A 27,092-nucleotide genomic window follows, 5' to 3' on the forward strand; every position below is an offset into this window, starting at 1 on the left:
CAGATCCACGGTCGACAATAGAACACCAAGGCGGCTGGGGCAATTCATCTCAAAGGGAAACGCCTTACGGCGTAAATATAAATGATATTGAATAGGGAGAGGAGAAGGCTCAAGAGGCAAGACTTCATCCACCATTTCTTATGCAATAATTTTTGGAATATTTTAATATGATTTATAGTAATATTGAATTTGACAGAGATTGATATATGAGAGGTCAATTCTGGTAAATTTCCCATGCAGGGAATGCACCTATGAAGTTGAAAGTGTATGACTGCGACTCAGGTTTTACGGATAAACTTCTATATTAAAAAAAAAAGATTTCTTTACCTTACATTTCATAGAGGTAAGAGAGGAGTTCCTTCACGAATAACACTCCGCTTTCTTTGATAGTGTACGCACCAATTGGAATAAGATCCATAAAGTACCCATTAGAGAGCCATACCCATCAGAGTTTGTTGATGACCCTCAAAAAAAGGAATAATGACTAATCTCCGAGCTCATGGGATCTCTTATTTATGTTTTCTATGTTGCATGTGTATATTTTCCATGGGTTCAGTTATTTGTCCGAGCTTGTTCCTTTCCCATCTATCAAATCAGTTCACTACAAAGTTCTGCAAACACATCTGATTATAGGTACCTTGTCTACGAAGATCCCTTCACTACTTCCTTCTCGCCTTTAATTGTCTCTCGCCTTTTCCGTCTTGCCTGATGGACAAGAGTTTGAGACTAGCTTAGCAAAGGCTTTTTGAATGTATAAAGTTGTTATTCATTGAAGTATCCTTGGATAAAACTTCAAATGATTTGGAATTGCTGGCAGAATCAACACATGTTGAAGAATCAGAGAATTGTCCTCATGTGTTGGAGGCGACGGTGATGAATTTTCTGTCGAAGGATAAGAGGCTCCATAGGATGTGCAAGTAGAAAATGCGTTCCATTTGGTTGCTACAGAGATAATGCAAGTAGCAAATGCATGCCATCTGGTTGCTACAGAGACAATTACTCGAGATCTATGTGTAATCTTTGCAGCTCCCAAATGGAAAATCAATGAAATATCAAAGTGCCTCTTCTTTGTGTTGTCCAAACTACATCCATCTTGCAGTTTGGGCTATCGCATGCGAGACAAGTTTTAGGGTAGTGGGCCCAAAGAGTTAGACAAATGGTAAAATTGTGGGCCCACGGTGTAAAACTCGGTGATTTATTTCTACTTTGTATGTGACATCTTTACTGCATTACATGTGTCTTTTGCAAAGGTACAACTCTGAATCATTACAGGTTTTGCAAAGGTTCCAAGAGATGTTGCAGGTTTTATAGAAGGCATTCAAAATTCTCCCTTCAAAGATATTTTCTTATCAAACATTCAGTTTAGTGTTAACTCGAAGCCTTTCTAGAACTATTCATTCATGGGAGAATTCTCAGAGTCACTGTATCCTTAACCATGTACACAACTTTAGCCTCAAATGCCATTTTCTTATCAAACATTTAGTTCAATGTTATCTCAGAGCCATTCTGGAACTGTTCATTCGTGGGAGGATTCTCAAAGTCAGTGTATCATGAACCATGTACACAGCTTCAACCTCAAATGCCTCATGACTAGCCCATATGTTATTTTTCTTATGTCGACAACTTCAACCTCAAATGCCTCATGACTAGCCCGTATGTTATTTTTCTTATGTCAGCAACACAAGTAAGGACATTTAGAATAAAGTCAATTTATAATCTAATTGTATTCAGGAATCCCATTATTTATGCATTTTGCAAATTGTACATGTTGTATGCAGGATTTTTGGTAGTTGATTTCATTTTATCATGGAATTTTGAAGCATTTTGATATATCAATTTATGTGTGTATGATAGACGAGTAAAGTTGTTAACAGTATTCTCGAAAGGAATCCTTTCTTTTGATGCATTTCTCTAGGAGATATATCCTCATTAATTCCCATCAAAGGTCTTTCCCATAACTTTACATACCAGAAGTCATGAAATATAGCATCATAAAGGAAGCTGAAATTTCCATGACTATAAACAATATTCATTGGGTTGGTTCAAAATAATTCCCTTTCTTCAGGCCTGTGGTAGAATTCTCATGATTTCAAACTCGGGTTTTACTTTGGTTCTCATTGGATCTGATTGTTTTATGTGAATTTAGCATGTCCATGTTCATTTGGGCAATGTTTGCACCAAAGTTCATGTACTTTTAAAAACACAGATAATTGTTCCAGAGACCTAATTCCATCAGAAATGTTTGTGTGCTTATTTCCCTGTGCAGAATTTGAAGGCACATCCACACTTTGCTGCCATGAATCTCACATGTCTGACCTGTCAAAACTTACTAAGAATTGATTCTTTCTGGAGTTAATCCTATAGGTCTGATGAGAAACAACAACATACGGGATCTTCAGCAGGTTATTGCTCTAATAAGAAGAACCCACAACCTCCCACTGCAGAGAATACATTGAGGACAAGAGTAGATCCAGTTCCACCTCCTGGTGGGGGAAGCAACAATAATATCAGGGGGAAGCAATGATAATATCAATGGCAACAATAGTATCCAGGGTCCTGAGAGCAACCCAAGATTAATGAGGTGCCATGTTGTTCGTAGAGACATCTTCAAAGATTGGCATTTTGAGGACTTTCGAGAGGGAAACAGGGGCCTATGCTTAACTTAGTCGATCAGATTTCAGTTATATATAATTCAATATTGAATATAGTTAATATCAGTAAGCTAATTCCTATGTATTTCTCGCATTTCTCGTGTGGTTATAACTATTTTGAAGAAATTTCTACATACTCATTGCAACCATATTGTAAGTTTTGAATTCCCATCATCTTCCTTCAAACTTGGATCTCCTGCAACCATATCGTAAGTTTTGAATTACCATCATCTGTGTTCAAACTTGGATCTCCTGAATGCAAATAAACAAAACATTTTTACTACTTGTCAGACATCTAGCAAAGAATTGATGAAAATAATGAAAATTGGGAGCTTGTTTATCAAACACATACCTGGCATTCTTTATAAAACACATCCCTAGCAAAGACTACTACATGCAAATTAGGAACTTCTTTATCAAACATTCCAGGCAGGGACTATCGCTGCGTGCGACTCTTGTTATCAATAGCCAAGTTATGATTGTTGACCTCAAATTGAGAAAGATTCATTATATTATTAGAAACAAAGCAACAACTTGTTAATCTATCTCTTCAACTAATGGACATACCATAAACAAGGATGGGTGTTCATATGTAAATAGTTTTTCCAAGAGCACTTCTAGGTGTTATCCACATTGTTCTTATCCAATTTCATTCTAGATAGGAGATTCGAATGAACCGTTGTCAAAAATAATAATAATAAATATGTTCCCTTACTAACATAGTTATGGATGGTTTCCCATTGGTAGGAAAAAATACATTGGATTGAAAATAGTTCAACAAACAAAATTAGGAGCATTTTTATTAATTAAACAATATGTAAACTACACATTAATATATTGTTATTACAAATTTGAAGAATACCAATAAAAATTATACAGCAATATCAAACATGTAATTTGTAGTGAAACAAATGGAAACCCAAGGAAGGATTTGTTAGATTGGTAGCACCTATCAGGAGGCTCTGCAATTGAGCTTGGTGGGCCTCCTCCTTAGGAGGGTTTTTGATGATCTTATACTTGCAAGAATATGGTCCCTATTTTCATATGATAGTTGAAATAGAAATACAAAAATAAAAATAAGAAATTGAACTCAACTTGTCAAGAGATTTAAGATGCCACAAGATTAAAGGTTGGATGATGAAAGTGGTTATGGTGAATGAGGAGGAAAACTTCTCTATATAACAAAATGGTTGCTAGATTTGATGAGGTCAAATATTAAAAAAAATATATTTCATCCATTCAATCTAACAACTTTTAGTATTTTATTATTTTTGCAAAATTATGATTGTTGGCCTCAAATTTAGAAAGATTCATTATATTCTTAGAAACAAAGCAACACCTTGTTAATCTATCTCTTCAACTAATGGACATACCATAAATAAGGATGGGTGTTCATATGTAAATAATTTTTCCAAGAGCTCTTCTAGGTGTTATCCACATTGTTCTTATCCAATTTCAATCTAGATAGGAGAAAAAAATGAACCATTATAAAAAAAAATAATAATAAATATGTTCCCTTACTAACATAGTTATGGGTGGTTTCCCATTGGCAGGAAAAACTACATTGGAATGCAAATATTTCAACAAACAAAATTAGGAGCATCTTTATCAATAAAACAATATGTAAACTACAAATTAATATACTGTTATTACAAATTTGAAGAATACCAATAAAAATTATATAGCAATATCAAACATGTAACGTGTAATGAAACAAATGAAAACCCAAGGAAGGATTTTTTAGATTGGTAGCACCTATCGGGAGGCTCTGCATTTGAGCTTGGTGGGAAGATTATGATTGTTGACCTCAAATTGAGAAAGATTCATTATATTCTTAGAAGCAAAGCAACACCTTGTTCATCTATCTCTTCAACTAATGGACATACCATAAACAAGGATGGGTGTTCATATGTAAATAATTTTTCCGAGAGCACTTCTAGGTGTTATCCACATTGTTCTTATCCAATTTCAATCTAGATAGGAGATTTGAATGAACCATTGTCAAAAATAATAATAATAAATATGTTCCCTTACTAACATAGTTATGGGTGGTTTCCCATTGGCAGGAAAAACTACATTGGATTGCAAATAGTTCAACAAACAAAATTAGGAGCATCTTTATTAATTAAACAATATGTAAACTACACATTAATATACTGTTATTACAAATTTGAAGAATACCAATAAAAATTATATAGCAATATCAAACATGTAACGTGTAGTGAAATAAATGAAAACCCAAGGAAGGATTTGTTAGATTGGTAGCACCTATTGGAAGGCTCTGCAGTTGAACTTGATGGGTAGCTTGGTGGGCCTCCTCCTCAGGAGGGTTTTCGATGATCTTATACTTGCAAGAATATGGTCCCTATCTTCATACGCTAGTTGAAATAGAAATACAAAAATAAAAATAAGAAATTGAACTCAACTTGCCAAGAGAGTTAAGATGCCACAAGATTAAAGGTTGGATGATGAAAGTGGTCATGGTGAACGAGGAGGAAAACTTCTCTTTATAACAAAATGCTTGCTAGATTTGATGAGGTCAAGTATTAAAAAAAAAAAAAATCATCCATTCAATCTAACAACATTTGGTATTTTATTATTTTTGCAAGATTATGATTGTTGACCTCAAATTGATAAAGATTCATTATATTCTTAGAAACAAGGCAACACCTTGTTAATCTATCTCTTCAACTAATGGACATACCATAAACAAGGATGGGTGTTCATATGTAAATTTTTTTTCCAAGAGCACTTCTAGGTGTTATCCACATAGTTCTTATCTAATTTCAATCTAGATAGGAGATTTGAATGAACCATTGTCAAAAATAATAATAATAATAAATATGTTCCCTTACTAACATAGTTACGGGTGGTTTCCCATTTGCAGAAAAAACTACATTGGATTGCAAATAGTTCAACAAACAAAATTAGGATCATCTTTATTAATTAAACAATATGAAAACTACACATTAATATATTGTTATTACAAATTTGAAGAATACCAATAAAAATTATATAGCAATATCAAACATGTAACGTGTAGTGAAACAAATGAAAACCAAAGGAAGGATTTGTTAGATTGGTAGCACTTATCGGGAGGCTCTGCAGTTGATCTTGGTGCGCCTCCTCCTCAGGAGGGTTTTTGAGGATCCTATACTTGCAAGAATATGGTCCCTATCTTCATATGATAGTTGAAATAGAATACAAAAATAAAAATAAGAAATTGAACTCAACTTGTCAAGAGAGTTAAGGTGCCACGAGATTAAAAGTTGGATGATGAAAGTGGTCATGGTGAATGAGGAGGAAAACTTCTCTTTATAACAAAATGGTTATTAGATTTGATGAGGTCAAATATTAATTTTTTTTTTATTTCATCCATTCAATCCAACAACATTTAGTATTTTATTATTTTTGTAAAATGGAAAGGTAAAAATAATGGGTAAAGACCTTTATTTGGGTAATTAAATAAAACATAATTTATTGAGTTAATTAATGAAAACAATCCATAAATACATGATTTATTATATTATTTACATTTGAATAGGTAAAATAGATAGAAATAATTAATAATCAAATGATTTATTAAATTATTTTTATGGTAATAAATAAAATGAAGAAAATAATTATATTATTTTCACATAAATGGATAAAATTAAGAGAATAACATAAAATTGATGAATTTATGGGTTATTTTCATGTAAATGGTTAAAGTAATGGAAATAACTTGGGAAAAGTGGTTCCTTAAGCTATTTCCTTATGTGTTGGGTGTTAATGTGTAAAACTCATATTAACATAATGTATTTCGAATCTACCAATTGATTTTTGTTAATTAAACACTTTTGTGTGATAACAATAATGATCACCACATCACAGTTGAACCAATTTATATTTCTTTAAAAAAATTTCCAGTAGTCATATCATGTGTTTTGATATAATAGTGTGTCTTCAACAATGATAACAAGAATATCAATCCAAACATGATATATATGTGTGTGTGTGGGTACAATGAAATGCTTTGTTTTAAAAGTAAAATGTAAATTACAATGCTAATAGAGAACCAAACAAGCACTTACAGAGTTTTACCATGATTCCAATATGAACAATAGACTTGCAAAATTAATATGCTTCTCCTCATAATTTTCACTTAGGAAAAAAAGATATCAATCATTATTCATTTAATAAGAAACAATAACAATGGATCAACACATTATTAATAAGAAATTCTCACATACACACTTATTAATGAGAAATTCTCACATACACACAATTATTGATGAGAAACTCTCACATATAACATTATTGACCAACAATTACTTAATAAACCTCCATAAACATACCATTCCAATCATCTTCAAAACAATCCATTTTCTTACCAACACTAATCTTATATTTACAAAAAAAATAGCAATGTGAAACTGCCATGATCACATATCTCTCTTATGGTAGACCAACAATTACTTAATAAACCTCCATAAACATACCATTCCAATCATCTTCAAAACAATCCATTTTCTTACCAACACTAATCTTATATTTACAAAAAAAAAAAAAAAATAGCAATGTGAAACTGCCATGATCACATATCTCTCTTATGGTAGAGTTCTGTTCATCCCTATTTTAATACAACGTAAAAAAACATGAAAATGCACATCACTTCCACACACAAAAACTATACATTCAATTATTTATTAATATCAAACAACACTACATATAAAAAACTTTGTTTTAAAATAAAATATCATACTAACAGACTAATAACGAGTTAAGAAAATATTTCAATCAAAATAAAAGCTAACTAACTAGTCAGAAGCTTTCATATTCAACTAAATTCAAAAACCTTTCAAAACACAAAAATAATTTTTACCTGAAACTGATTCTATATTATAATACTCAACATAATAACCAATCCCACTTTCACACATTATCTAATATAATAAAATCCATCATTCACACATTCTTTATAACGCAAAGAAACATTCAAAAATCAATAAAATTACTACTAAAATAGTGCGTTAAATCATAATCAAAATCACCATTTTATGCCCACGGAGTGCCATCTGCATCACCTTATAAGCTTCAGGATGATGGTACCACGTCATAATAGAAGGAAGTAGGTTGTTTCCGCCTAGCAAGTTGCTTGCCCACCGCGCTGCTTCATATGACGAAATGAAATTGGACACTTAATGTATGTAACACCAACATAGACTTGGAGTGTGAAAAATTAGGAAGGTATGAAGGTTTAAGGGTCTACACATTCGAGGATAAAGGGGATTAACCATGGATGAATATAGGCCGAAACAAGCCCATCATATAGGGAAAGGGAAAGAAGATGAGGGCTTGAAAGAAACATTTCAAATAATTTATAAGTGAGCCAATATGGGAGGGAGCAAGAGCAAACATGTGTGGCAATTTTATATTAACAATGCTAATTCATGAAACATTGGAGGCCATAGGGTTCAATCATATTTGTCTTTTTTGACAATTTTAATTTCTTTATGCTTTCTCCCTACAATTATGTCTTTATTTTGCATCATTTTAAGTTGGGTTCTTTATATCTTATGCACTTTTCTGGCATTCAGATTTCTCTTGCTTTTCTAGGGCTTGTGTATATTGGAGGTTCCATTTTTCCAACAACTCTTTGAATTCCCCATGAATCTCTTATTTATCCCAATTAACTATTGGTGCTCTTTTTGGTTCCCTCTCTTGGCTACACCCATCCTTTGTTGTTTCTCTCCTTTGTTTTGGCTTCTCCCTCCTTCTCCAATCCCTCCTCTATTTCTCCTTGATCATTCTCCATTATATCAGCTTCTTTCCCCCACCCATGCTCTATTTGGTGATTTCCATGACCCTAGTAAGGTTAGGGATCATCTTGTTTGTCCCTCTCATTGTGAGAGAAGGGGATGACCTGGTCATCCCCCCTCTCTCAATTTTTGTTCCCCATCTCTTCGAGGCTCCCAACACAATCTTCTCGAGGGCGTCGATGAAAATATACATAGATATCATCCTTGAAGTTGTCCAAAGAGCAACACATGACATAGAGGACCAAGTTAGACATGCCGGAAAGTTCATCCCAGACACACATGGACACTAGATATTGGATACCCCAGCCAAAGCTTCTTCTTATATGTAGACTAACAACATATGGTGACACACAAAAAATCTAATGGGAAGGAAAGCAAAAACTCAAATAGGAAGATTCCTCACAAGAAAAGCTAACACTCAACAAAAATCATCATTAGTATGGCTGAGCTTATAGATCATTGGTATGGATGAGCTTATAGAAGAAGTGGAAAACATTAATAAGTAAATCACGCTCTTGACTAAGGATCATAAGCATAGATCCCTTAAAGTCAGACACATATGGAGAACCCCAGCTGTCAAATCAGGTGAACAATCTAGCAAAATGAAAAGCTGGATAGCACACACTCATGCCCATAATATAATTTCCAGCAATGCAAGAATGTCTATTAGTTTATGCAGTGTTTTGCTTGCAGATTTTTTTTATGTTTTTTGTCTTCTCACTTCAACCAATCATTAACAGTATGAACAATCTTCAAATTTTATATTTTTGCTACTGGTTTGATTTCTTTAGCTAAACCCTGGAGAAAATGGCTATTGTAAATTTATGAAAGGCAATAATATAAATTCTAATCTTACTAGCTGCCGAATTTTTATTTTTTTAAAAATAAATAAATAAATCATTATCAAAATCTAATATACAATGCCTTTATCCATCTCGTTCTTTTTTTTTTCAACATGAAAAAAACGTCTGTTTTTGTATTATATAAAAAAACAATACATAATCCAGGAATTATGGGCATGTATAGCTGTCATCAACATTTGATTATATACATTAAGCATTGACCACATATTCATCTATAATTATCATCAAACTTTGTGCCACAAATGTGAATACTGTAAAAAGTAATAATAATTAAAACTATTACTAACTATGTGCTTGTTTTTCCAAAACATAATTCCTTGGTAATCTACTAATAATATATGCTATTTACAAAAAAGACACAAAATTTTAACTTATCTCTTCTAGATGCAACATTTCTTTTGCTTTGTGTATGACCCATGGAAGTGTATTTATTATCCCGACAGTGGTAGACATCCAAAGTCCATAGTATATGCTTCCATCTTTATTTTGATGTGCATACAATGAGGTTCTCCCAATAGACCCAGCTTGGACATATGATCCACATTTTGGTTATATTCCCGTCCAATATGCTGAATAGATGAGTATTGAAAAGTGGCCCAAAGGTTTTCAATCTGGCAGAGCCAACCATAGAGTGTATTCTGTTGTATCTTGTTCCTTCCCAGTACATGTTCAATAATGATACGAGAATCCCCAAAAATATGCATGGAGGGGATATCCAAAAAAGTAGAGAACCAAAGAAAGCCCCATAATGCCATGGCTTCTGCCTTCATGTTTGTGCCCCTACCAGCACCCCAATGAACCCAAAATTCTTTCTCTTCTGTAAGTTTGATCCAAAATCCACATCCACAAATCCCTCTTTGTGCCACCCCATCAAAAAATTTGGTTGGATATACAATGCTTGGACCAGATCTCCTACAAGTCTTTTTCTTGGGTGCTCTGCTTAGTACAAAATCACCACTAAACCATTTAGATATTCGGTCCATCACCAGTGCATATTTTACCTTACAGTTATCAAATATAATTTGATTGCGCCACTGCCATATCTCCCAGAAAACAGCCAATGGAATCAACCTCCATGTGGTACTTTGTTCACTCCACCAATACAAACAATCGAAGATATTATCATATTGTATGTAAGGTTTACCGATTTGTACAACAAAATATCGCCAGATTTGGACTGAAATAGGACACTTTAAGAAAAGATGGATATTACCCTCCCCCTCGTCCCTACAAAGATAACAAATCCCCGGCCCCTACCATTTTCGCTTTTGTAGGTTGTCCCATGTAAGATTTTTATTCTTCCAAACAAGCCAAAGAAACATAATGATCTTAGTGGGCAACTTAGTGCACCAAAATTTATAGAACCATCATACCTCTATGTTGTGTAGCTCATGTGTGCAAAGGTTGTAGTATGTGTCTGCCATCTCAACTTCTCCTACCTTTTTCTTGTCGGCCCATGTGATATGATCCCCATGCCCATCACAGCAAACTCCGATGGATTTCATCATGATCCGATCTGTTCCCATTCAAAAGCATTCTAGCTCGAGAAACCAAGTTCATTGGCCCTTTTCCATATAGGGACATGTCCAAGCCATTCCCGAATGACTTGGTTCCAATAGAAAATACCTCGTCTATTAAAATCTTGTATTAAGTCCACATATATGCACAAGACCCTTCTCATACCAAGAATCTGGTCCAGGCCAATCATAGCCCGATGTCCAGTGCCAAATTGCCAACATAAATTTTGAAGAAAAACCTTTTTGATCTTATTCAGACTAAGCCATATGGCCAATCCAATGGAAATTCCAATGATCCCCCGCATATCCAATATACAAACTCTTTGTTCTTGAGATATTTATATCTAATAACTTTACCCCATGTGCCTTCCCCGAATATACCATGCCACAATGACTTCAACAACAACGCCCAACTAAACTCTCGTAGGATCAATACAACCCATCCGCCCAACTCTTTTGGGATAGTTATGTTCTCTAATTTTACGAGGTAGTATTTAAATTTGTGTGACCCCCCTCACAAAATATATTGAGCCATAATGTGGTGCAAAGAATTGATTATAGAATGGGGGAGGCAATATAAGTATGCCCAATATACACCTAGCTGGGTGATCACCGACTTAGTGAGAGTAATATGCCCTCCCAACGAGAGGCATCTGAATTCCCACCCCATTATTTTCTTGTAAGATCGATCAACAAGCCACACCCAATCATTGTTCCTGCACTGACAAGGCTTTATATGATAACCCAAGGTTTTCATGCCCGCTGCTAGAGAGTCCGCATCCACCCCGAAGATTTTCTGAATATAAACCATGTCATTCAAATCACTAAAACCATATAAAATAGTAGATTTCAATAAATTCATAATGAAACCCATGGCTCTTACAAATTTAGTGAAAATATGAAATAATGTGTGCCATTTAAATCTATCAATCATCCCCATAATCAGAACATCATCAATCATCCATCCCGTCTTTATCACACGAGTTGATAACGTTTGGAGACGCTAAAACTAATATCCCGTGTCCGTTACATGAACCCCATGTCCCTCTTGCACGAAACCGTTGCATTGTGTCCACAACGTCCAGGAAAGTAAGAACCCTGATACCCTGTCCTGGCCATTGCTGCATGAGTTGAAAACATCTTGAAAGGCTGAAACAAACTATTCGTGTCTGCTGCATCACGCCAATAACCTTCAAAAGGCACGTAAAAGTGAAATTTTAGATGGGCAATCCGGGCACTTCCAACTATATTAATGTTTTAATTTATAATTTCTTCACATTATGTGATTTGTCTATTTTATGGGTAAAAAGTATCCATCCTATGGGTAAAAACTATCATACCTGTCAAATTTCTTTCATCAAACTGTCAAAACAGGTATTTGAGTTGGAAAAACCTTCAAATTTAATTCAAACTGTCATACCTGTCAAAACAGGCATTTGAGTTGGAAAAACCTTCAAATTTAATGGGTATCTGGTTTTGAAAGTCAAATGTAACACAGGAAAAAGCACATATAACAGTTTGTGTTTGAGGTCGGGTTTTAAGCCCGTGACAATATTAATTTTTTGAGACCAGCTTTATGTTTGGGGACGGCATATATATGTCATTGTCATATGCCGTTCATATGAACAACACATGTGTCATTGTCATTCATATCTCAGGAATTGAGGCCTCGCGTAGCATTAAATTTTTCCAATTATATGTTTAATTTTTTTAGGTTTTTTATTACATATCTGTGGGTGTCTACTAATTATTTAGAAATAGGGGTTTTAAATTTTTAATATAATTATTAATAGTTTTTAGATAGAGGGGATTTAATGTGTTTATATTATTTTAGAATATTCAAAATTTGAAATTTATTTCTAAAATAGTTTTTAAAAAAAATTGCCTTTTAATAAAATTGATTAATTAAAAAAGTATTAATAAAATTTATTAATTAAAAAAATATGAAATAAAATTTCATAAAAATAGCCCATGGGGCTTTAGATTGACGGTGAATGGGTGTGTTGTTAAGGCACTCCTTGCTATAGGTCACCGGTTCAAATCCCCGTGGGTGCGTAGGTTAGTCTTAACAAGCAAAAAAAAAAAAAAGTTCATAAAATAAACTATGGTATTAACCAATGATATTGTAACAAAACCTATTTACATCACTTATTCTATATATTTTCAAATGTATATATGTTTAAAACCTATATATTAATTCATTTATAATTAATAATAATAATAATTTAAAATAAAGTTATAATTTAATTATTATTTAAAATTATGTTTTGGTGATTATTGTGGAATATATGCTTATAGGCATTTATTTTTTTTGGTTGATAAGTGGATGAATCCTAAAAATCACTCTTACCCTCTAGCTGAGAGGCCACGACTTAGAGGCATCTAAGCTGTCAAAGTCACCCAGGGATCGTACCCGGCCTCAGCCGCACCAGCGGAAACCATACTGAATTTTTTGATATCGGCGAGACTAGAACCGGTGACCTTTGCTTACGGAGCGCCTTAACAGCACGCTCCTTCACCGACTATTCTAAATCTCTTTGATGGTTATAGGCATTTATTAGCAATTTATAACTTTTTATTTTAAATAGTGAGAAAACCTATTATAACTAAATTGTCAAACCAACACTAGAGACAACCATCACTCTGTTATCAACAAATGTAGGTTGAATGAACACTATTATTGAAGGAAAACAATGCCATATATAATTACTCACTCGTGGTATGTTAACATGTTTCCTTGTGTCCTAGATGAGCTCTTAGCAAAACAAAACAGTTACTCGAGGCCCACTTAGCAATTTATAAACTACCAAAACAATTTTTATGTGAATAAAATTGATTTAGTTTTTTGTTTCTGTTTTGTTTTTTTTTTTTTTTTATTTGTTAATTAATATTTCATATATCCAAAAAAATCATATCAAAAGATACCGTGTTATAGAAATTGTTAAACACACAAATTAGTGGAAAATGAAATTAACTGTATATTAATGATTATGAATGATGGACATAGTGTACATATAAATACAATAAGAAAATCATTGATTTAGTTTCCATGTTTTCTTAGACTCTAATAACTAATCATCATAATACACATTAACCCAAACTAAAATCCCAAGGACTCCGTGTTTAACATTCTCACCTTAATCTAAAGGGATTTATCAAAGTCCAAGAATGAGAGCTAAAAATGCAAAAAAACACATTACATCCAATACCTGAGTAACCTATGTGTTGTTTTTTAGGAGAAAGCCACAAACAATACAAAAATGTGAGAGAACTCAAGGTCTCAACCAGTGATGGTTTAAGAATGACCACCAACTCTGGAACTAGCATAACAGTTCCTCAAACAAACCATCTTTGGAACTAGCATAACAGTTCCTCAAACAAACCATCTTTGGAACTATCAAAGCAGTTCTTGGAACAATTCATATCTTGGCATCTTCTACCAGTGGAAGCACTCCTTCACAAATATTAGCATGCCAAAAACATGCAATCATATTCATAGAGTATAATGCTCATGGAGCATAAATCAAAACAACTATGTCTACAACTTTGAATCTGATTTCAGAACTTAGGCTCTAGATTGTAGCAGTACAAATCTGATTATCTCTTACTTGAGCTTGCGTGATAAATCTTCAAACCTCTAGAAAACCATCAATTCCATAAATTCCCCCCCTTGTCAGATACAGGGTGAGAAGATAAAGTACTCTTCACTGCAACACTAGTCAATACTCTCAATCATATCTTGTGGTATGACTTCTATATCTTTCTAGTTGTTTTAGACCAATCCGAAGAAGAAATCCATCCAAAATTATTTTTCTTTCTTGTATTGGTCTTATTTCTAAAACATCTATCTGAATGATGATCCTTCTTTCCACAATGTTCACATGGATGAAGATCATAACAATGATCTTTCTCATGTCCAACTCTATCACAATATTGGCATCTAACAATTTATTGTGGGACAACATCATCTAAAATTCCAGCACTACGAAATTGTATAGGTTTTGAAAAATCAGGCACATGAAAAAAACATCTTTATCATATCCCACACTAGTTTTATTTTTTTGTGCATAATTTCTTCCCAAGGTCTAATGAATGTCTTGGGAACTATAGGTTTCACATTTGTATGAAAATGACCCTTACATACACTTCCCTTGTTGGAACAATGAACATGAATTTTAGCTGCATCCAAATTTTCTCTCGGAATGGTTTGATCCATATCTAACTCAAACTGAGAATTGCTCTAAACAAAAAATAATTCAGAAACACATCTCTTTTGTAGTAGTTCATCTCGTTGGAATTGGGACTCAAGATCCAAAAACTCAATTTTTCTTTTAGCATTTTGCAAACATGTTCAGATGTCAGAGAATGTGTCCTTCATGATTTTGACATTTTTCTAAATAGTAGACGACATTAGGCTACTTAATAAATCTAACAAATCATTGAGTTTAGCCATTTTCTCCAACTTCCTATCAAAGAAAACTTGCAATCAACTTTGGAAAGGGTGTTGGGTTCAACTAAAAATGCACGTGCTTACATTGCAAATCAACTAGAAATTCAACACAGTTTAAAATTCCCAAGGGAAAACTGTTAAGGTGAAAATAAATATCCACTCATACAATTCAGGCATATCTTATTGCCACCACTCAACCTCTATGCAATATTTTACTGGGCTACTATTACATATTACTTTTATAGTAAATATGAAATTCAAGTTTAAAAATTACTTCTCTAACCCCCTTCGATGCAATATTAAACCGATTCAGAGAAGAAGCTAAGAAAAAATCAAAAACTGCAACGATTCACTAATAGATGTTAAGGTCCATAATTTCAAATCTCAAAATTATATTATAGTAGTATGATGGTAGGTGTAATAACTTGATATTGTTAAACGACTGTTCAACAATGTGCAGTGGCTTAAAATAAATTATACATCAAAATGTGCAATGGATTGGGCAGGTCATCAAATTAGATGTTAATAAACATAAATTGGTGGAGAAAACAACTAGTGGTAGTCTTACCAATTGGGTCCCAATCCCTGGGAGCGGCACCTGTCCCTCATATATTCTGCATGGGATTCGCTATTCGACAACGTGCATCCAAATATTCCTCTCCATTGTCAAGGAGACCTTACCCACTTTATTTCTTCCTACAATGGTCATAGCGATGCTCATAATTCAAAGAATATAAGTCTGCATCATGAAACATAAACAATTCATAACAAATTTAAATCAACTGCCCGACCTTTCAAAATTCAAGTTACCAGCTGCTAAGGCTTTCCAAATTTGGTCATATTTAAATCAACACAACATTTAACCAAACATAACCATGCTTCCATCGCATATACTCCTTCAAAACATAGGTTAACGCATAGCTTAATTTGCACAACGCCAAAACCGTATATCAAGAATATTCAACACATACTAGTCTTTGATTCACGGACAACCTTAATGTTGAGAAGTTTAGTCAAGGAAGGAGAGAGCTAGAATTTTTTTGGAACATAATTCATTTCCAATAAAATAGGTCCAGTTAATTCCTTGCTACATTTCCGCTTTATCTCAAACCCTTCACCAGGAGTTGGAAATTTCTGTGGATTTTACTTAACGTGTAGAACAAATCGCACTTCATGAATGAATGATGTATCTAAATGGATTCTTTATCTAGGGGTCTAGGTCATCCTTCAAGTAGCTTCATCAAGCAAATGCAGAAGTACTTCACTTTAGCATGGGAACATCGAATAACACTCCTCATGCGAATATTGTCCTAAGCACCGTGCAACTCAGTAGGGAACGTACATAGTTCTAATTACTCTGAAATTAATTACCATCTTTGAGATTTAACCAAAAATTTTGAATAATATTTCATTCGAAGTAGCACCCAAAAATGCATTTTCTTGCACCAATGGAAAGAAATTTCATCCCTGCTACAAATCTTCAGGAAACAAGAATGAAAATATTTTATATTCACTATTTCATATCGTATCAATCAACTCAAAAACCAACCAGAAATATTGACTGTCCATTAATTTCTCATGCACGTGCAAATTAGAAGTAAAATTTTTCTGTCTTTAAATAATACATATCAATTGTCTAGATACAACAAATTTCTTCTAGATATTTGCAATGGGGTCGAGCATTATTTTGATTTATAATGCTTTACGTGGGAAGCTTGTGCAGGATGACAATGCATACAAAGATAAACCTCGTGGAAGTAATTTCAAATGGCCTAATCTGAAAGTCGATTTGATAATGATGGAAAGAGGGTTCTATGTCAATCAGGATAGGTGATATGGATTTAATCAAGAACATAACAAATTACAGAGATAATCGTAAACACAAAGATGTAACGGAAATAATACTTCATTTCATTAATGTAAAATACTGAAATATGCTTACAAACAGAAATGGAAATAAATTGGCTAGTGCGATGGTAGCTTATCTCTGAGAAGAGATGTGGCAGCTACATGCTTCTAAACTGTGTTAAAATGGGTCACGAAGGCCTATTTATTGTTGAGAAATAATTGAAAACCCTTAACATCCCAAAACCTAACCCTAGAAGATGAAACACCAAATTGTGGGCCCCGTTTTGGTTAAGTTGGTACATCAACTTCTCGGGGTCGTAACTTTGGCACCCGATCTTTGTTTGACGCGTACAATAGCTCGTTAGAAAGATCTATCTGACCACTACAACTTTGGGAAGAGAAACAATAGTCCATGGACCCATTTTACTCCCAGATTTCCTAATAAAACGTCGTTTAGGGTCTTAAAACGGCTCCGGAAGTTTAGGACCCGAAAAACTGCTAAAAATAGTAAATTGTGCTACAATTACGGAAACTAAAAATCTGAAAGAGACAGTTGTGGGGGTCCAAGTGGGATAGGTGGGTGGCCACCAACATCCACCTGGATCATTCCTTTCCCCTTAGGAAGCATTGGTCCCCATTGCGTTGAGTTCCTCCATCTGCTAAGCTTGGTCCCTGGTGAGCTATTTTGCAATCTCTGATGTGTCCAGTAATGGTGGGAAGCATGATAGAGGGCATCCCACATTGAACACTCGGTGCGAGCGAAGGAATGGAGGAATATTGTGCTGCAAAGCATTGTTTCCCACAACCTTGGTAATGTTATAAGGACCATGTCGGAGTGGTCTGAGCTTCTGATGGGCTCTTGTTAGGCATTCTTTCTACAAATGCAACTAGACTTTGTCGCCCACCTGAAACTTATGTGGTACCCCAGAAGTTGTTCCTGTGTTTTGTCATGACCGTATCCCTTTGTTGTTGCTACTGCATGGAGGAACCCTTCGCGGGGGTAGTGGATGTGGCTACGATCTTCCCCTTACTTTGGGAGTGAACTAGACATAAAATGAATTTCCTAGTCTGGGAGACGATCTTGCTGCATTTCTTAGCAGAGATCAAAGAGGTGGTAGTAGGTGGGGCTACCTCCGGTATCCTGTATAATGAATTACCCAAAGTAATAATAACAGCGTGAGGCCTTGAATCATACACAACATGTCACCTCCACAAGTATGGCTAGCCAAATAGTACATCACAAACATCTAGAGGTGCAACATCACACAATACCTCATCTGTGAAGGGCTTGATGCTGTAGGGAAGGTGGCACTGCTGGCGAACTCGAAGATCTCGTCCTTGGTGAAGCCACCCAATACTGTAGGATTGCAGGTGTGGTGTAGTCGATAGGCCCAATCGCTTCATCACCTCTGTTAAAATGAGGTTCTTTTGGTTGCCACTGTCGACAATGAATTGCAACGGCGAACCCTTCACCCACATCTGTGAGTGGAAAAGACGCTCCCCCTCCTCTGGATCTTCAGGCTCATTCTTTTGGATCTTGGTGGTAGCAACAGTGGTGCTGGGCTCAGCATCAATAATCTAATTCCCTTTGCCATTACCCTTGTCGGGTTCTGACTCAGGGCCGGAACATGCATCTGATTCGGAAGCCTTCAACTCCGCCACCAGTGACTACTTGGTCTGACACTCACTTGTGTTTTGAGTGGGGCTCTTATGGAACTCACACCACTTTCCTTTGTCCTTCTTTGACTTCATGGTGTTGTTCTTTTCCCGCGGCTTCAACCGGATGTCTTGGGTCACCCTACCTTGGCTTTGTCCTTTGGTCTTCGGATTTGCAGATCCAAAGTCTCACTTCTTTTGTTTAAACTTTTGCTCAATCTTGACAATGTATTGGTATGCTGTGCCGAGTGAGGAAATGTTCAGGAACTCCATTTCTTCTTGGATGTACTTGTGTAGGCAGCCGCGATATTTGAGTACCAAATGCAACTTAGAATCCTTAATACCTAACTGTGTGCGAAGGGTATGAAAAATGTTTGTGAACTCCGTCACATCTTGGTCCCTTCCCTACCGCGACGTGGTCCACTTTATGTATTTGTCCTCATAGCTTTTGACAGGGTAGCACTGCTCTTTGCTGGCATCTCGGAATGAATTCCAAGTGGGTGCAGCTAAAAATAATGAGTCTGTACTTTCATCCTTCTGCTCGCAATAGGTTTCCCACCAGTCCTTGACGTGGGGGGCTACTTTGAGAAGAGCGAAAATAATCTTTTCCCAACTCGAAAATTCATGAACAGAAAAGTACCCTTCTAGTAGACTTAACCATCTATCTATGGCATCTGCGTCTATTTGACCCTCAAATATGGGGATTTCAAAATTAACTTGTACCTTAAACGATGTGGCATTTCCAGAGTAGCTGTTGGAAGCTGATGTGTCGCCCCTGGGTAGCCGCTGAAGGATCTGGGCAAAGCTTTCCATCATCACATTCCTTTGTCGCTCGAGGGCTTCTTCGAGCAAGATTTTGATAGGATCTCCTACCCCCTCGTCTTGCTTTTCATTTGCCATGGGAGGCCATCAGGATTTGTGAGGCTGGTGTTGCAAAGGTTCGACTAGTTCAAGCCCTAACTCCTTATATCCTGACCTTGTTGGGGACATGCAAAGAAAAACAAAGAAAAAGTAGACCGCTTTGATACCACTAATCTAGATTTAAACAGGAACACAAAAAATTACAGAGATAACCATAAACACAAAGATGCAACAAAAATAATACTTCATTTCATTAATGTCAAATACTGAAATATGCTTACAAACAAAAATGGAAATAAATTAGCTAGGGCGATGGTAGCTTATCTCTGAGAAGAGATGTGGTGGCTACATGCCTTTGAACTGTGTTACAATGAGGCTCGACGGCCTATTTATTTTTGAGAAACAATGGAAAACCCTTAACATCCCAAAACGTAACCCTAGAAGATGAAACACCAAATTGTGAGCCTCGTTTTGGGTAAGTTGGTACATCAACTTCCCAGGGTCTTAACTTTGGCACTCGATCTTCGTTTGACGCGTACAATAGATCTTTAGAAATATATATCCGAGCACTACAACTTTAGGAAGAGAAACATAAGTCCATGGCCGCATGTTGCTCCCAGATTTCCCAAAAAACGTCATTTAGGGCCTCAAAACAGCTCCGAAAGTTGAGGACCCGAAAAACTGCTAAAAATAGTAAGTTGTGCTACAATTACGAAAACTGAAAATATGAAAGAGACAGTTGTGGGGGTCCAAGTGGGATAGGTGGGTGGCCACCGACATCCACCTGGATCAATAGGAGGGTAATTTGAGCTATTTTTGGTATAAACGTAGTTGTTCTTTTCTATTTCAAGATGGAGTTGTGTTCAAGACCATGGGGATGCCATCGCATCAAGAGACCCAAATCATCAAAAATTCAGTTCAAAGACACCCTTGAATGGGCAATAATCTCAAACAATGTGCACAACTTCACCCACAAAGGTAGTAGCAATGAGTCTCATACCATAATATATAGTAATAAATCATGATTTGACCCAAAAATTCCTAATCAACCTCATACTAGATCTTCATGGATTTAAATAAGAAAAAAAATATGTTTATAATTACCTTCACCAATGATTTCTCATACCTACAATCATGACCATCTCTACTTGCACGAATATTGTACGATCACTGCTACCTTGAGGTGGATCCATGTGGGAATTCTACGTAAATTCCTTCTCTTGCCCAATGCTCTGGATGCCCACAAAACTAGTGGCTCATTCTACTTGACAGAGCAGATTAACCATGCTCTTGTACCACTGTTAAATAGAAAAATTGGTGGAAAATTAATTCAACTGTATATTAATGATCATGAATTATGTACATAGTGTACATATAATTACAACAAGAAAACCATTGATTCAGTTTCTAGGATTTCTTAGACTCTTATAACTAGTCATCATAATACACACTAACCAAAACTATAATCCCAAAGATTACTTGTCTAACATAAATCATATTAAAGGTGGAGTGTATTATAGAAAGTAAAAAAATCATAAATTGTGAGTTGTTAAATGTGAATGATCATGCCTTTGGTACCCAGATATCAGATAAATCTCTTGCTCTGAATGGGTTTGAATATGTCATGAACGCTTGGAGATTAATATGATTAACATCACTGTGGTGTCTTCCTTCCCAATTCATTAGGTAACTCTGTTGATTCGTCTAGTATGATTTAATTCACTGGGGGTCGATAGTCAACGACACTTTCTTACATTTTGCTCCATGTATTTGTTTTTAGCTTCCAAATTTTGGAGTATATAGGATAACGGTAGCCCTCATCCATTTCTCTAAAGTTTGAGACACACACGACACATTTTTTTGTTTCTTGTAGCAGATCTAGGTTCAGGATGGTTAAGAGAGAGGATCACGTTTTGAAATTATACTCAAGAGAAGGCCATCTACTGAAATTAATTAATATCAAAGTTGGCCTAACCATAATGGAAGGGCTAGAGGGAGTCTCTGAGCATTTGATTTCCACTCAACTTACATGTTTGTTGTTTCTCTTCACTTGCACACTTATTTTTGTAATTCCCAATTTCAACAATCAGTGCATCACTAAAAGAGATGAATGCACCTGTGTTCATCACTAACTCCAAAAAAGAATGTACCATGCTTTGTTTCTCCCAATAAAACATTTTCTGTTAGATTTTATGGAGTGGGTAACAATGCTTATGCTTTTGCCACATGGTTTGGAATGGATTTTACACTGTGATATCAAGCCCCAAACCATAATTTTAGACATGAAATTTTATCCAAAGGTTTCTGATTTTAGGCTAGCAAAGTTGGTAGATAGAGACCATCCATTGTTCTTTTCCACAATTAGAGGCACGGAAGGCTACTTAACAGCAGAGTGGATAATGAATTTCCAATCACAAATAAGGTGTATGTTTATAGTTTTGGGATTTGTTTTTTAGAGATGATAAATAGACAAATATCATTATCCGATTCAATCATCCAAAATTATAGATATTTGGTGCAATGGGTGTTTTCAATGATGAGGAAAGGGAGAGGGATTGAGCACAACTATGAATGGAGCAAGAAAATGATGTGAGACCTTCCATGAGCTAGGTTGTAGACATGATTTCTCAGCTAGAAAACTTTACACCAGTAGATTACATGTTTCCTAAGGACCCAACCACTTCATTTCAAATTTTCTCTTCCTCCTCATAAGAAAAAACGGGTTAGTCCTCTTCCTCCTCTTAAGCAATGGAAAGTTAAACTTGGGAATATAGAATTCCTTTTCAAAAACTTGCATGCATATTTTCATTATGGTCATAATAATGTAATGATAAATAACCTTTTCTTGTATATGTATGTAGGTCATTTCCATCATTTCACCTACATTACAAACTTAACGAGATTAATAGCTGTGATGCAACAAAGTCACTGCGTCTCCTGCTATCGATAATTAATCGATTAAAGATTGTACAGAGTGTAAGGAATGCAAAGTCTCCTTACAAAGTTGTCTCCACAATGAAAGCTATCCACATAGTGAAATATTCACACACAAGCTTCAACAGGTAGTTTAATTGACACACGTGCTCATTACAATCGAGTAAAACAACAATTGGAATACAATATTTGTGTAGAGCTTTGATTGTGTGGAAAATATATGCACAAGAAAAGCTTTGCACATTGTGTTACATGCAAATATTCGTACACTATTTAAAAGCTTTAAACACCATTTGTTTATGAATGTTTAGTTTACAAACATTTTTTTCCAAAAAAAGAAAAAAAATCAATGCCACGTGATCCTAAATGCTTAATTTTACATGCTTTGAAATAAATGAATAACTAGGGAGTCGATGCTAAGAAATAAACCTTGAAATATTTACTATACTTGTGCAGAACTTTTCTTATGAGGAGATTCTTCTTTCACTATGCATCCATTTCCACACAAGTACAACCACCTCCGCACAACAACTTCCGTACTCAATACTGCCTATAAGTCAATCATTGACATTTGAAGTTGTTAGCTTGTGAAATATGTTATTGGATAATAATTCAGAAAGGATTTGTATATTTATTATGATTTAGCATTCTTAAATAATAATTGTATTAGTTGGGCCTTGTGCAGAGCTTCGACTTTCATTGTGTGACCACTTCTGCACATGCATAATCACCTCCGCTTAGGGACTTTTGTACTCAACAACATTGCTTCCTCCGAACAACCACCTATGAACACATTTGTTCTGAATAGCCACCTCAGCACATGCACAACCATTTCCGCACACCTACTTCAAGCTCTACACACATGCATTTGTTCTCCATAGATCCTTTGTTTGAGAAGCCACCTCCAACTTCCTCCGTGCAACCTGGTGAGCACCAACATTGCAGCAATAATGCTGCAACTCCTGGGGCTTCCTACTTTACTTTAATCAACCCGACAGTTCGTAACAAACTTGGAAGCGACGGTGCTGTATGCACAAGTACTAGTTCTTACTGCAAGCTGTCACTTGGTCAGCTGGCGCAAGATCACTAGGAGCTCAAGCCAACTTCTATGAATTCCAGAAGAAGCTTTATATGTGATGAAAGAAAGAAAAGCTTACTCTATAGAGGCTACTCTACTTGCAGAAAGAGAAGGAAGACTGAAATGTGAAGTAACCCTAGCAAACCCTAATTAACCAACTAACCCTACTTTTGCAGAAAGAGAGATGAAAAACCATAAAATGAATGCCATTACCTACTTAGGAAGTAAACAACATCTATTCAAGCTATTTCTAGAAGGAAATGAGAAAAAAAACATCTTTTTGGGTTTTTATGTATTTTATGTGAAATTGTCATGCATGTAATTTATTTGTTTGTGGATGTGGTAGTGATTAGGTGGCGATGGAGGGCGACTTTGGGATTTGCAGAGGTGTAGGAAGGTGTGGAGGGGTCCTAAGAGGCCTCTAGCAACCTTCTAGAGGCTTTCCCTGCAATCGGACTTCAAAAAGTCACCTATAGGAAATTCTATAGGAGGCTGTAGGGGATCTACAGGAGGTCTACAGGAGGATCTACAGGAGGATGTCGCGGGCTATTTTAGAGATTTTAAAGGTGGGAAAATGGTTGGAAAGGGTAGCTGAATCTAGAAGGATGTGTTAAGGTGTCTGAGGTTCATTAAGGAGGATTGAGGAAGAGAATGATGGTTGGATTTGTTCAAGGGACGAGAGGAAAGTTTATGAGAAAAGTGAAAAAAATTAGGGCAGATTTATGAGGGGCTATGAATGACCTGTGGAACATGTAGCAAAGAGATATGGTGATGGCTGATTTATTGACTTATTATGAGCAGAGATGTACTACAAGAGAGTTGCAAATCAAACTCTGAAACTAAGCAAGCAAAGAAACTAGTTGCACCAAAAAACAGAACTGTATCTCATGTTAACCTAAATTCTGATCTAGGAAAATAAAATGTTGAACAATGCTATATGGAAAGGAAAGCATGGAAAGATATTTATTGCAGAAATAGAAATGAGCATGGAAAAATGGATCTAAAGCAAAGCATTAACCTCTAAATCAAACTATAACACCAGAAATTGCATGGAGAAGGCAAAACTGTGTTTTTGTGGCAGCAAGAGGGTCTTGACCTCAGCTCATGGTCCCAAAGGGAGGAAAGGAGGTCAAGGCTCTATTGATGGCCTTTTTGTATCTTTCTCCTAACACTATTTAACCTACTTCAGCAAACTAAGATGGAAACAACTATGTAAATCACCAAAAGCAACCTATTCTAACCAGGAAAGAAATCTATCTAACTGCAACTAATTCATAAACTGCAACAAAACATATAAATACAAAACAAGAGGTGTTGGGCAGCTTGGGTTGGGCCCTAACCCAAGAGCTTCAACCCTCTGAGGTAACTCAGTGCTGGCTCAAAAAATATTTCATCTTCATTATCAAAATAATAGTCACATTACATGAAACTATCCACAAAAGTAAGCTCGAAATGAGTTGAGCAAAAGATACAAAAAAAGTGCAAAAATTTGACTAACATCTAACCACCTAATGAGGCCCTAGGCCTCTCTACTTGTACAACTGGAGCTCCCGACAGCTCCCCTAAAATCAAGGAGGCTTGGCTCCCAAGAATTGAGATAGACAACAGTTATTCTTCACTTTCTCCGCTGCCTCTTTGATGCATTGATGTGGCTACTTGTGCTCCAAGATTTCTGAAGGAGGATTCGAAGGAGGGAGTCATAAATGAGGGGGAAACCTCCTACAAATCCTCTCCCTTGTCTTCTTCGAATATTTGTTGCCAAATTCTCATTAAATCTTTGACTTTGTCTCCAAAATTGACCAAAAATCTGCATTAAGCACACATTAGACTTCAAGGCATAATGACCAACCCAACTCACTCTATTAGCATAAATATAATCAAAAACATGTAATAAAATAATGAGAATGGTGGATTAAGCTAATTTAGGAGGCAAAATGAGCCCATATAATTACCCATTTATGGGGCTCATCATCACCCCCCTACTGAATGTGTTGCTCATCCTCTGAGCAACTAATCCATCTCTTCATCTTTGATGGCCCTGATGGCCTCCCTAACATCCCATGCTTTTGATGTGAGATCCTCTTCTTTATCATGGAATCCTGCCTTTCTGTCCACCTCTTCCCACTGTTGTCTTTCTTCTTCTTCTTTTGTGCCCTCTAGCAGTCCTAGCAGTAGTGGGGGGCTCAATTTGAGGCCAATCCAATTGACCTTCAAACTCTACATAGAGTGCTTGTACAGTGGCACTCTCCTGAATGCTTCTTTCATCCTGGTTGGGGAGTGATACTCCCTGATCTGCAAGCTGTGTGGTAGTGTATTCCACCTTCTCATACAGGCATGAATGCAGTCATCTCCAAGCAATCTCTCCATGTCCTCAAAATGTGCAATGGCCTGAGCTTGATCATTAACATATTTAAGGGCAATTTGAGGATTATTTGCAAGCAGCTGGTGGGTGCTAATGAGAGCCATAGGGTCTGATGGCTCTGCTCTAATCATGAGGGGTTCATTTTGTTCTTTTTCCATCAACTTCTTGGTTTCTGTTGCCCTTTTCTCCTCATGACTCATCCATGATGCCATGGCCATCAGCTGCAAGTCCCCTAACCTAGCATTGGGGTCCCATAGGTTCATATCAGTTAGGGCCATGTTATGCAAATAGAACTCTGCTATCTTTGCCTTGTCTTCTGCTGAACTGTGGTCACATAGGTCCATGAACTGTCTATAATCCTGAAAAGGCATGGTGCCTCTCTGTGCCAAGGTCTTGATCTAAAACTGTAGCCACTGGTCTTTGAGGTATACTCCATATGATTTTGTTGGTGTCCTACACTGTAGTGCCTCCATAGACTAGCTGGCCATGCATGCCAATTGTGTTTCCCTTTCTTGCAGCTATTTTCTTAACATTTCATTTTCTGCTTCCAAGTGAGATCTTCTGATTGCTTCTGTATGTCTTACAGTGCTTAACTCCTTACCCATTTCTCTAAGCTTGCTCTCCATGTGGCCAATATATTCCACCCCTTTTGACTTGGCGATCTGCATCCATCTATGGCTCCTTATCCTTTCTTTTTCCAGTTCAAAGAAAAGTGGGACTGCAAATTTCTGTGGAATAATTTTTCCCCCTTCAAGAAGGTTGTAATAAGAGCCCAAACTAGGCTAGGGGTCAGGTTCTTATGTCTCTACTGTTTCATCCTTCCGCTTGGTCTGCTCTTCTGCCCTTTTCTCAAGCTTTTCGGTCTCTTGTGGCTTTATTAGGGTCTCCTGTAGAGCAGTTTGTGCCTCCTGTAGGACTGCTTTTGAGTCCTATAGTTTTATTCTTTCCTTCCAAGTGGAAGATCTAGGACTTCCTCTTTCATAAGTGATGGGGGTTTTGGAGGGAGATTCTTCCCTTTTGACAGTAGGGGAATCTTCAATTATGATAGGCTCTTTTGAGGATGGTGGTGGC

At 36.0% G+C, this 27,092-nt stretch overlaps 1 pseudogene across 1 annotated transcript in view; it reads left to right on the plus strand.

Moving 5' to 3' along the window:
* Positions 1 to 27,092, plus strand: part of LOC149186432 (putative receptor protein kinase ZmPK1) — a 292,721-nt pseudogene that overhangs the window by 86,081 nt on the left and 179,548 nt on the right. The window lies entirely within an intron of this gene.

This window comes from Pinus tabuliformis, chromosome 3_1 (genome assembly GCF_031772625.1).
Source record: "Pinus tabuliformis cultivar Carrire ecotype Pingquan chromosome 3_1, CPIR1, whole genome shotgun sequence".
NCBI lineage: Eukaryota > Viridiplantae > Streptophyta > Pinopsida > Pinales > Pinaceae > Pinus > Pinus tabuliformis.